Consider the following 13,688-nt stretch of genomic DNA (forward strand, 5'->3'; position numbering starts at 1 on the left):
GGCTGAGACGGAAAGGGAAAGAAGACCTGTACGTACAGTGATTCAGAGCCTGCATCAGAAGCCATCTCCTAGGTCAGATTCTTTGGCGATCATATCCAAATACTTCACCCAAGTTTTGTTTTGTCTTTTTCTTAATGTTCTTTTATACTCTCTTTCGGTTCTTAGGCTCTGTCTGCCGACCGAGCCTGTGAACTCGCTTCTTCAAAGGGCAGGGCGATGCCGCCTCGCCCACGATGGTCCTGCCTTCTTCAGATCGCTCAGGCTAGCATCACGTACCCATGAGAAGCTCAGGCACGCTGGCAATCAGGCAATCAACCCATCAAGTGTCCTCTTCTAAAGTCAATACCGCCCGGACCATCTTAGAAGGCTTCCAGGCTCTTTAAAAAAAAGTGCAGTTATTAAAATAATTCATTCAAACAATACTCATTTAGTCTGCTTCTATAGCTTATGAATGATTCAAAAGGATGACCTTTGACCTTTCATACCTAGAAGTTTTAGATGTGGAGAGATTAAGATATACAAGCAAAAACTGGTTAAGGGACAGTGCTGGTCAGTACAAGATTTGGCATCAAAATACGTGGGAAGCATAATTTGGTTGAGGAGCCTGTGCTCTTAACCGCTACAGCCCATGGCCTCTCACTGAGCGCTAGCGGTCCGCAGCAGTCAGAGAGAGGTGTGTCGAAATGACCAAGATGGAGTCTGGAAACAATGACTAGAGACAAGAATAAAGGACTACCAGCAAGTCTCTGCAGAGACAGAGTCAGGTCACAAAGTCAGAGCGGGCTTAAGGGTCAGTTTCCAAAGACTACAGATGAGGATTAACATTAAGAACAGGTTCTGGAAAAAGAGAGCCCCTGACTTGGAGAGGGGCTGGGAATAAAAAAAAAAAAAACGAGTCGTAGTACAAGAGGAGCCACTGTTAAGCTCTCTCAGGCGGATTCCTGGCAGAAAGCTGGTCTGGCTGCCCTTGATTGCACTACTTGTGGGGCTTACCTTTGTCCTGCATTTTAAGGAAAAGTCATGTTAACCTCTAGTAGGACAATAAATGGAATAAAATTTGACAGAGAAGACTGAGCATGAAATGCTTAGAGTACACCTTGAACCCCATCCTCCTATCTCCTTCCTGAGGTTAAAGACAAGTATTCAAAGTATGAAGAAACAAGGCCAATTAGATATATCAGATTGCAGGAAACTGAAATTTAGGATGAATGGCTGGAATATAATCTTGAAGGCAACATGGAGTCCGTGAAGGTTCTGGATGCAGGAAGTTAAGAAGGTACAGTTGGTGTATCAAGTACCCTCACTTGACTGTGGTTTATAGGTTGGATTAGAGGGAAAAAAGAAATGTAATAAGAAGAAAAGTTTAAATGCAGCCAAGGCAAGAAGACATGTAACTTGGTGTCAAGAAGACTGAGAAGGTAGTTAAAACAATGATAAAAATAGGAGCTTCCGGGAGAAATCCAAACCTTCAGGGATGACTTCTAGCATCTCTGGTAGAGTTCCTTCCTGCAGTACTAACAGTTTAGAAGGTACTTTTGAAGCACATTCAACAACATATTGAAAGATGAGTCCCCCTAACAGAGGTGAACCATGTAATTTTAGGTAGACTCATAGTTTCTCTTGAAAACATTCTTTCATCCATGATAAATATAGCTTAAGCAGTATCCCACATGATTCATGTGGCTGTAACACACCCAACTAGTTTCTCTTTCTAAGGCAACAATGATTCAACTGCCTCTATTTGAGAATTGGGACAATTTGCAAGGATAATCTTAACAGACAGTAGATACACACCTGAAGCAAGAATAGTGATACTGAAAATAAAGCATTCTACTCTAGTATAAAAAGTAATAATAATCTTTTTCTTTCACCATATCCTTTGAATTCCCTAAATCTTTATAACAGGCTATCAGCTACATTATTTGTCTTTGGTCTTTTTTATTTCTTAACCATTATTTTCAGGGATTTTCTTAAAGCACTTAGAATGAAAACCTAACAGAGCTTTAAAAAAATATTTACAGTCTTATGATTCTAGTTCTCAGTTTCTTTACCAGTACACTAGGAAGTTGAACTGGACATTCTCACAAGAATTAAACATGTGATTCTATTAATGTTTTCATATATATTTTTCTGGTGGTGGTCTTCAAAATATCTGGGATTTTTTTCTACAATATGCCAAAATAATATATAGACTCAGATATTAAACACAAATTTAAGAAATTATAGAATCCACATCTATATTAGCTATTATCCAATTAATCACAGTGCTTTCATGGATATAACCTTTTAATTAATTGTTTACCAGTTCTTGGTTGTATGAGGGAAGAGTTTTTCTAGAATGTTCACATAAATTTGACAAAATGAATCATATCAGAGAGCTTTCTTTGATGGAGCCCTTTTATGTCTGTTCAGCACCACCCTCTCCATCCCACCACTTTTCCTGTGAACTGCTGTCCCTCCACATGATTAATGGGATGGATCCTAATGTCATATTTCCATTTCATGGCTCTATCCCATGACCACAGTCAACTGAACCAGGCAAAGGCATCTGACTCCAGAATTTGGAATTGGAAAAGAGAGAGACAGCTGTCACTTACTAAATGACTGGAGGTGGAATATATAACATTGGTAACTTTCAGCAATTGTATTTTTCTATTCGTGCATTGAAAAGGAAAAAAAGCTAATCCATAGAGAGGAAGAAAAAAAAATCCTTGAAATCAGACACACAGAGAAGAAGAGGTATTCAAGTCTCTGATCCAGCTTGTTCCTGAGGCTTAGCTGTTTCTCTGTCTTAGATTTTGTCTTAGAATGATATGTGCTGTACCCATGTCATTTATTTCCAGTGTCTGCATAAGCTGTCTCAAATGGATCTCTGCACTGAATTTGTCTCTCCAGAACAAGCCCTCTCACATGAGAAGCCATGCAAGGCTGTGTGGCTGCTATCTCCCCCAGACTCATCGGGTGCCAGAGTGTACTCAGCCACAATTCTGGGGGTCACAAGGAGACACCTCTGGCAGAGTATATTCAGGACAAAATAAGGAGGGTAAACAGCAGTCTCTGCTTAAAGCAATAGCTTACACCCATGGATTGCCAGACCACACCCTCTTCCCCTTTTAATGTATCCCCCAGTCTCTGGAGCAGTGTTATCTGTCTTGGGGAAAGTAAACCATTCCGGCTGCCCAAAGCGCCTTCTAGAGCCAGGGATCTCTCTTGGGTTCCTCAAGATCTCTCTCATCTGTCTCAAGTTATGCACAATGAGCTGTGGGAGTTCTCGTCGTGGGTACACTGCACAAGGTGCTCAGCTCCCTGCAGGCAAAGCAAGAAGAGTGACACTTGAGCTGATCCTAGCAGCTTTCTCACAAGCATCTCAATCAGACCTGACTATAGCATGTAGCTTCCTCAAACAAAGCGCAGCACCCCCATCTTACTTACCCTCCCCCCCACTCTCACAAGCATGCAGATTGAGAGATGAGCCAGTTTGTGACAGTAACAGGATCCTCTATGCCAAGCAGCCCAAGCCCAGACTGGTAGACTGACTACCGTTAGGAATTCAGAGCCATAGGATCATTAAAAATAGCTTGCTTTACGTTTTCCTTCTTAGGCATTCCTCAGACACTCAGAAAATGTAGTCTCATCAGCATGCTCTAACAAGACTACATTTGCATTTTGTCTTTTTGAAGATTAATCTGAATCTGTCCAAGGAAATTAAAATACACTACAGAATGCTTCTTAAAGTCTCATCATAGCCTGTGGCCCAAATCAGCCTGACTCCTGAGAGTCTGCTTCAGCCCACCTTACCAGTTTTTTTCAGAGTATAGCTTTAAGATGACTTGGCTTTAACTTTGATAAAGCACTTTTAATCAAAACTTCTGCTTCTGCTTGGCAGACTAGGTAATGTGAACCAATTCTCAGAAAAGATGACTAAGAAATCTGGATGAAATTTAAAGAACCAAAAATCTTAGAAGCATCAATGGGCTAACAGGATACTAATGATTTACCAGCCCCAGAGTCAGAAGGGATAAGAATCCAGATAGGTAAGCTTGGCACACTTTTGAATAGTTGGTATTTCCCATTTGGAAAGAGCTGGCCAAAAATCTGGGCTATACTTTCAGTACCTTCACAGAGCTGGGAAGAAAAAATATCAGTGTCTACAGCTAGGCAAGGTAGGAATTCCAAAAACTGTCCCTCATTTTGGACTGGTAGCCCAAAGAGCTGCACCCTAGAAGTAGGTGTAAGCCAGAAGTAAACTATTCCTTTTAGGAACTACAGATTTGCTTGATGGCCTGGAACATATCACATCTGAAACTCGGTTTAAGTTTCTTCTGCATTATTACCCCAGGCACTTGGCCAACATAATTAAATATACTCTTCGGTGGACAAAACATCATTCTGGGCTTCAAATTGTGCACTTTGTGTTTGGAAAATTATTTGCCAAAAAAATGTGTAGCACACTACCAAAGTATCCAGGCATATGTCAAGACTAGATACTATGAATGTAAACCGCAGGCAACAAAAATAAACTGCAGAAACTCCAGATACAGGAATTTTTTAAATAAAGATATAAACAGCTGTGTTTGCTGTATTCAAAGAGATGAAAGTCATTAAAACTTCTGGCAGAGAACAGGAAATAAGTGGCAAATTTAATATCCTAGAAATGAAAAAATTTGATAATTGAAACCAAGAACTCAGTAAACAAACTTAATAGTATACTGGACATTGCTAAAAAAGAATTAGTGAACTGCAAATAGGTCATAAGAAATTATCCAGAAGGAAACACAGACATATAAAGATGAAATATACAAAACAGGAAGAAGCATGGAAAATACATTTAGAAGATCTTACATACATTTCGCTAGAATCTCAGAAGAGAGACAGATATTGAAGCAGAAGCAATATATGAAGAGACAATAGCTGAAATTATTCCGAAACTAAGAAAACACAGCATTTATCACCAGACTGTGCTGCAGCAATATACATTACAAGATAATTCTTAAAAATGAAGGAAGAAAGGGGGAGCCTAGTAAACATACTGTTCTTCATGTAATTGTAGATTAGTGATACCAAAATAAAAAATAAATTTAAAAAAAAGAATACATCAGCCCAGTTTGAAAAAGACAGATGCAACCCTATGTTTATCGCAGCACTATTTACAATAGCCAAGAAATGGAAGCAACCTAAGTGTCCATCGAAGGTGTGGTACATACACACAATGGAATATTACTCAGCCATAAGAAGAAAACAAATCCTACCATTTGCAACAACATGGATGGAGCTAGAGGGTATTATGCTCAGTGAAATTAGCCAGGCGGAGAAACACAAGTACCAAATGATTTCACTCATATGTGGAGTATAAGAACAAAGAAAAAACTAAAGGAACAAAACAGCAGCAGAATCACAGAACCCAAGAATGGACTGTTACCAAAGGGAAAGGGACTGGGAAGGATGGGTGGGAATGGAGGGATAAGGGGGTGGGAGGGGAGAAAGGGGGGCATTACGATTAGCATGTATAATGTTGGGGGAGGCACGGGGAGGGCTGTGCAACACAGAGAACACAAGTAGTGATTCTACAGCATCTTACTATGCTGATGGACAGTGACTGCAATGGGGTATGTGGGGGGGGACTTGGTGAAGGGGGGAGTCTAGTAAACATAATATTTCTCATGTAATTGTAGATTAATGAAACTGAAATTTAAAAAATTAAAGTTGCAGCAAAGTACAAGAAAGAAAAAAAATGAAGGAAGACACATCAAATGTGGACCATCATATATCCTGGCTGCATCAACTTACACATTCTCAGTCCCATCTGTTCTTCAGTTGTTGCTCCACACAGGACAAAATGTCTCTGCCTATCTTTTACTTTCTACTGCAAGATTATTTAGCTATGCAGTCCTCTTCCAAGATTATGCAGCTCTCAGCTACATTGCATATTCTGCTGCTCTTACACTGCCCTGGGCTTTGAAGAAGCTCTGTCTCGAGGCTGTCTCATACCTACCCATCCAGATATACCTGAATGATATTTTTTTGTATTCCTACTTCATGGTGGTCATCTAGAAATTCTGGGTTCTGCCTTCTCCCCAGACCTTATATTATTGACCTCTCTGACCTTTGTTCCCAAAACCTATGGTGGACAGGGGTGGGAGAATGACTCTTATTCCTATACCCCCAGAACTTGGGCAGACCTCCCATCAAGGATCCAAGTCTTTGCTCCCTCTGAATTCTCTCCTTTCTTCTGGAATGTTTATCTAGTTGCAGTTGGAAAAACTGTTTTAATCTGATAGTTTTATTTTAAATATTCTCTCTTATGCCTAGACCAGTCCATCTGCTACTCAAAGGACAAACATTTGATTCTCTGTTAAGTGTCCTGCTGGGTCACTTCTTCCCAGAAATAATAAATGCCATAGGAAAAAAACAAAAACAAAAACAGAGTAAAGGCAAAGAAATAAGAAAAGCAACCCAGGAACAGACCTGATTAAATATCTCAAAATATTATTTTACAACATATGAAGTCAGAAGTCTTAACTAATACACAAATATATATATATTATTATAAATATTACATAGAATATATAACATATAATTATAATTATATATGTAATATATATGAGATACATCATTATTTTATGAGCACAGGTTCACCACAACAGTTTTAACATATTTTAAAATAGATAAATAATTATACAACTTTTAGCTTAAAATAGATATATAGTTATATAATTTTTAGCTTTGTCCAGTCGTCATGGTTCTCATCAGTGTTCTACAAATTCAGAAACATAGTAGAGAGTGATTTTGCCATTATTTATCTAATCCTGTAAGACTATCACATAAGTGCGGCGAAGGCCATAGTGAAGCTCAGTCTGCAGGCCTACCTCCCTGAGGCGTCCAGCAAGTCATGTGGTGGCCCTGCAAGGAAAGAGGAGGAGGTCGGGGCTGAGAGCCAAGCCTTGGGTTGGATTCAGAAACTCCGAGAGGAGAGAAAGGCTGCCTTACTTTCTGGGGAGGAAGCGACCTAAGGAAATGGGAATACTCAAGAATATGAGCCCCTTTGCAGGTCTCAGAGAACAAGTACACGCACTTTACGGAGGGGTGGGAACCACGGGGCCATATTTGGAAGCGCCAGAGTGCCATTGTTGCTAAGTGACAGAGCTTCTAGGTCTAGCTGACAGAGGAGGAACGCAGCCAAGAAGCCCCTTCTTCATGCAGTAGACAGCCTAGGGATAACAGCTGGATAGCAATGGCAAAAGGAACAATAACAAGTTCTCCTACAGCAAATGGGGCACAGAACAAACACTGGTGGTGGAAGCAAGGAAGCAGAACCTGTACTAACGCAGAGGGAACAGGCAATGTCTGCAAAAGGCACAGCAGTGGGCCGGCAACCACAACAGGCACAGGCCAGCAGCAGCAAGAGGAATGTGAGTCATTCAGGGCCCGGAGGCGGCAGCAGCAGGAGGAGGACGGTAGAGGAAAGAGGCATCTCTCTGGATGGTAAACAACTGCCAGATGAACAGAGCCAAACCAAGAAACACCAGAATATCTACCTCTGACTGCATAGGCAGATTCCTGGGCCCTAACACAGAGCTGCTACATCAGAATATCTGAGAGTAAAATCTAGGAAAATGAATTTTAAACAAGCTCTTGGGGTGATTTTTAAGCAGTACTGCCCCTAGTTCTGAGCAACTGGAAACCCTGACCTTTAGAGAGCCTTCATCCAGCATGCTCCCCACGGGACAAAGAGTCCAAGGGCAGGTGCCCAACACTACTCCATGCCCACCTAATACACCCCACGCCCAGGCTATGCTCCTGATACCCAGACCCTGGATTCTCTGCCCCAGTGACACTAGACCAACTCTAGGGACCAATGGACCCTCAGGTCTGTTCTCCTGTGCAGGAACACCCTGCATGGTGTGCACAACTCTAGAAACAAGTGTTCGCCAAGAAGCTTACTGGGCATGGAACTTGGACTGGCATGCCAGCCTGACTGTGTGAGCTCTCCAAGCCTCTCACACTGAGACCAGAGTAGGAAGGGAAGGCGGGCTTCTGCCTTCTCTCCCTCCATCCACATTTGTGCCCAAGGCCCACAGATGATAAGAATGTCTCCTGGTCATTATTTATTAGTCATTATTTTTGACCCTTTATTTGAAGTCACAGGGGTTTTGTTTAGTTTTGTTCTGTTTTTGTTTTGTCTTGTTTTACTTTGTTTTTAAGAAACAGAGAGAGAAAGAAAGCTCTTAGGGTCAAAATGCCAATTATAAAATGAACAGATGCTAGAATTTAATCCTGCAGTGACTTTACAAGCTCTTGATTTTTCCCTTGGCAGGTGTAACCGTGGAGAACAAGGCTTGCATGAATAAGTGGCATTCTAAAACTTTGGATTCATAGAATTAATTTAGTTTCAGTAGTATCTCTTGAGCATTTATTCTGTGCTCCCCATTGTCCTAGAGAGTGAGAAGATCAATCAGACATGATGAATATGCTCAAAGCGAGGCCACTGGATCACTTAAGTTGTATACATGGAATGCAAAAATAACAGCTGTGCAAGGGAGGGTGCTATTTTGAGTGCCCAAGTGAGTGCCCAGACGTGCTAACTGCAATAGGAATTTAATACATCTTCAACAAGATCCTTTCCTTCTAGTCTCAGGGTGCCACCTTCTAGGGGAGGGGACACACATTCACACACCCTCCCAAATGAAGGCCTAGTGCTTTCAAGTTTCAGGAACAAGCACGATCAGTGAATGATACTTTGTGTGTCAGCACTTCTTTAGTTTCGCTTTTAAGGATTGTTTGCTTTGGGGTTATTTTCATGTGAGCAATGAGACAGGCATTCTTTCTTTCAGCCATGATCCATCCATGGAGCCTTGTCACCTCTGAGAAGCTCTGCATTTGTCAGTTGCAGGCGGCCTTTGATAGGCTGAGCGTGGTCACGGCTCCTTTCTGAGTGGAATATTGAGCAATAACACTTGTGATGATTCAATTACTCACACTGTTGGTGAACAAACATTTGTTTCGCCCTTAACTTACCATAACACAAGCCTAAAACATCTGAGTCAGTAGAAGCAACCAGTCTGGGGCAGTATCTGTTTCACTTTTTGCCTGTGAAGTGGTGCCATGGAGGACAAAGAGCAACAGAGACAGGAAGCAGCTACCCAAGAGTGTGCTGGGAAATTCCAGCTGCCCTCCTGCCCTACTTATATGGAACAGAGATGACTCATCGTTAAGCAGCAAACAGATGTTGGCTTGGCTAACAAAATTCTATGTAAAATTTAACCTCTCCAAGCCAATGTTTCCTCTTCTGGGAAAAAATAAAACAGACAAATTGTTGTATTTGGACACCTGGATAGCACTGTTCAATCCTGGTATGAAAGAAGAGGCACAGGTATATTTTTCTAACTGTGCTATTTTTATGTCCTTGAAAGACAGCCTTTTTCTGGAACACATCTATCTGCAAATTCTACTAGACAAGCTGTACAAACTCCATAACCCAGGCTTCAGTTACGCAGATGTGTGGTGCTCTGCTACCTAGAGAGACATGGAATTTTCAGGCAAGCACACCAGTTAGTGAATTCTTGTGTGCCCATGCAAACATGGGAGTCCAGAGACTTGGGTTATAATCCTGGCTCTACGCTAAGTAACTACGTGGTCTCAGTTTTCTCATCTGCAAAGTCAAGAGGTTTGACTCTGAAGGCTCCTCTCCCCTTTTTTTTTATCATTCTAAGACTTTCAGAAAGTTGAAAATGATACCTATAATGCCTATCCTTTCCATCATCTAGCTACAATAAGCACTCATATGAGAAATAAAATGTTCCTGCTAACAGTTTTCTTTCAGTGTAGAGAAGTAGGAAAGTACAGCTTGGGTCATACTGGGTCAAGGACAAGGGCAAATAACTTATAATGGAGTTAAAAACAATTCCTGACTTACCTCATTGGTAAGGTTGTAATCATCAAATGTGGTCACATCCTTGAGAAGTTTATCATGTACTGTGCGCTATAGAAATGTGCTAGGCGTGGAATGTCTGTGTCCCCTCAAAATGCATATGCTGAAGGCTAATTGCTACAGTGAAAGTATTAGGAGGTGGGGCCTTTGAGAGGTGCTTAGGGCTTGAGGACAGAACCCTCAAGAATGGGATTAGTGCCCGTATAAAAGAGGCCTCTGGAGCCCCTTACCCCTTCTGCCATGTGAAGTCACAGCAGAAAGATGGCTGTCTATGAACCAGAAAACAGGATATCATCAAACACCAAAGCTGCCAACATGTTGATCTTGGACTTCCCAGCCTCCAGAACTGTGAAAAATAAATTTCTGTTGTTTATAAACCACTCAGTGTATGGTATTTTGTTTTAGTAACCAAATGGACTAAGACAAAATGTTGTTACTAACAATAAATGTCAATATATTTACCCAATAAACATTGGCCAAGCACCTTCTATACATCAGGCATTGTGCTAAACCTTAAAAAGACATTGATTGTGTTTTTCCAGAGCTTATGGAAAATCAAAAGAGTTCAGTAAAATAATGATAATATTTATCCTTAAAAACGTTTTTTGGTGTCATGAAGTTTGAGACTGAATAAAGAAAAAATTGCTGGATCATTGTTCTCTATTCTCAAGTATTAGGCATCTTTCTAAATAACCCTGCCCCAAATCAGAAGAAAAGCATACCAGAGGTTCTCTGTAAAAGTTCAAGTGATTTCAGTGCGAGGTGAAGAAATGAGACATGCCACAGCCTGTTAAGTATAGGAACCAAGTATAGTGGCAAGTATTTAATGGACTCCCCAGCAGCGATGAGAGAAAAATGGATGATGATAACCTCACGGTAAAGGGTAACAGAAGACTGACCTTCGGCTATGAAAAATGTGTTCTGCAGCCTGCGGCTGCGAAGCCCACTATCCCGCTTCACGCTTTATGCTTCAGTACCACTGCCCTCCTGTGCCTCTAGGTCCCTTCGTGTGACACGCAGGTTCGGGCTCCTGTGTATTTTCTCATTGCCTTCCTCAGCCTGGGACGAGTAGTTCCGCACCCCTCCGCACCCTCCTCACTCCTCCTCCCTTCTCCTTCACTGCTCCCACAGGGCGCTGCTCAGCGGTCAAGATTCCACTCCATTTCCTGCCTAAAGTCTTTCCTCATTTCCCTCCCCACCTCACCCCTAGTCTTCATGAGGGTCCCCTTTATTGTGCTGTCAGCCCTACGGTGCCATGGCACTTATGGTGAGTGAGAGGCTTCTGTATTTTGCCTATTTCTTCTAATAGTCCAGTGGCTCTCAGTTGGAGATTTTGTCACTCAGGTGGCATTTAGCAAATGTCATTACACATCACAAATTTGGCAGAAGACATTTCTGATTGTCATGATTGGGGCTGGGGGTGCTGCTGGCATCTTCTAGGCAGAAGCCAGGGATGTTGCTAAACACTGTATAATGCAGAGGTAGTGTGCAACAAAGGATTATCTGGCCCCAAATGCCAGTAGTGCCCAGGTTGAGAAATTGCCCTAGACTATGAATTCCTTTAAAGCAGAACCTTTCTCAGGCCTTTTCCACCAGCTCCAAGCACATGCCCCGTGCTCAGTAGGAATCAAAACCATTTTTAAATTAAATTGAATTGAACTGAAAAATGTAAGTGGAAAAAAATCTTACTACAACTCTCGGTGAGATAGCTAGTAACTTGAGCATGTACCACAAGTCACAGGAAAATCAACACTCAAGGCCAAGGCAGGCTACCCGCCTCAATCCTTCCCTGCCACGTCCTCCTATTTAGCTCTGTACCTCTTTGCGTTCCTACTTTATATACGTATGTACTCTCTTCCCCCTGTACTTGTCAGGTCTGAATTCCGCTCCAGAACAGGAAAATGAACATAGTCCAGTGAACTGTTTCACATTTGTTTATTTAGGCATTCATTCAATTTAATGTTAATATTTAGAAAATCAATTACTGGTTTCATGCTGGGCACTACAGGAAAAACCAAGATGATTAAGAAGCTGGTTCCACCCTCCCCGGGGGGATTTCTGTAGCAGTGGGGTGGAGGAAACGAAGCTTCATTTTCATTAATGTGACCAGGGAATATTTCCTAGAAGAGAAGGCCTTGATTCAGGTCTTCACACATGATTCATAAAACATTTTAAATATGCCATCCATATGTAACCATGTTGTCCTTCCTTCCCTGCCGTCTGACCAGCAGTTATAAGCACCACCCTTAAGGACAGGGATTCTTCAGCTTTGGCTGGGTCCCACCCTCAGAGTTTCTGATTTGGTAGGTACGAACCAGAGAATTTGCATTTCTGACAAGTTCTCAAAGAACCTGGTCTCCTACTGACCATACTTTGAAAACCACTACTTTAGAATAATCAGCCAGGTAACCCCTTGTCTGAACATACACATCCCTTACTTGGCTAAAACAATACATTTTCAGTGTTCACAATGAAAACAACTGGTGGGTTTCTCTAAGCAGGAGAGGAGAAACACATTCCAATCTATTCCTATAACTAAGGAAAGGCCCAGTTTTCAAAGGTAAATTGTCAGACTCACTTTCATTATACCCAGTGACCTTGGGGAACACAGTGATTTATTGAAAATATATCATAACTAACATAACATTCTTGAAGATCTTTATAATTAGACATAAAATACGGTATTTATTTATGTGTTAAACTCAGGGCCCTAATATCTAGAATTACACTTCTGATGGACATAATACATATTTGAAATGCTGTCAGCTCCTGCTTTGATTCTAGCTTTTGGTTACTGGGATCCAATGCTTCTGTTTAATAATTCCTATATTGCTTTGTCCCACCCACCCAATTTTCAATCAATTGCCTCTTTCGTCTATGTTCTCTATGACATCCTGTAATTCTAATTTGGTCTCCTAGGCTATTTGCTTGCTCTCCAGTCTCTCACTGGCATGTCTTTTAATCATTTCTAAGAGTTCTTACAGAAAGTTAACCATTTTTGTGCATCTTAAAACTCTTAACCTTTGATCTGAGAATAAATGCTAAAAATTATAATCCTTATGAATATATAATGCACAATACTAAATGCAAAATAGTTGACATGTTTCATCCTGTATGTTTAGATATGCTAAACTTAATTTCTGCAGATTAAATAAACACAGAAGTGACTGCATTTTTTGTACCCAGCCTCTTAGGACCTGCTGTTTGTTAAGATCAGCCACTGGAAGTTTACAGGTATGGTTTTCAAGTGATCACTGAATGCCCTGTACGATCATTGGTGGACCACTCATGCCTACTGAATATTTGCATAATATACTCAAATACACATAACAGTACCTTCTACAGAAAGCAGAGTAGTGTCCTCTGCCATGCCCCAAAATAAGAATTAGTTTCTTTGTGTCCTTAGAAATGGAAAACTTGTGGAAGAAATATATTTATTAAGAACATGAGCTAATAGGTAAATCTAAGAAAGCTCCCACAAACATTTTTTAACCATTAGTAAAATAAAGACAGCAGGTGAAAAAGAAATTACTGATCTTATTAGACATCTGAAAAAATAATAATTGTAATTAATATCCTTTTCTACCCCTTGCTCACTATGAACTTTTCAAAAGACCACTTTTTCTATGTTTCAGTTAGAAAATTGTAAACTACAATTTTAAATTTATAATTTATAAACTATAAATTATAAGATTATTGGCCTTATTGCAAATAGCCTGAATGCTGATAAGTGGTATTGTTAAAATGTGTCTGGTCCTTT

This window comes from Manis pentadactyla, chromosome 3 (assembly GCF_030020395.1).
Source record: "Manis pentadactyla isolate mManPen7 chromosome 3, mManPen7.hap1, whole genome shotgun sequence".
NCBI lineage: Eukaryota > Metazoa > Chordata > Mammalia > Pholidota > Manidae > Manis > Manis pentadactyla.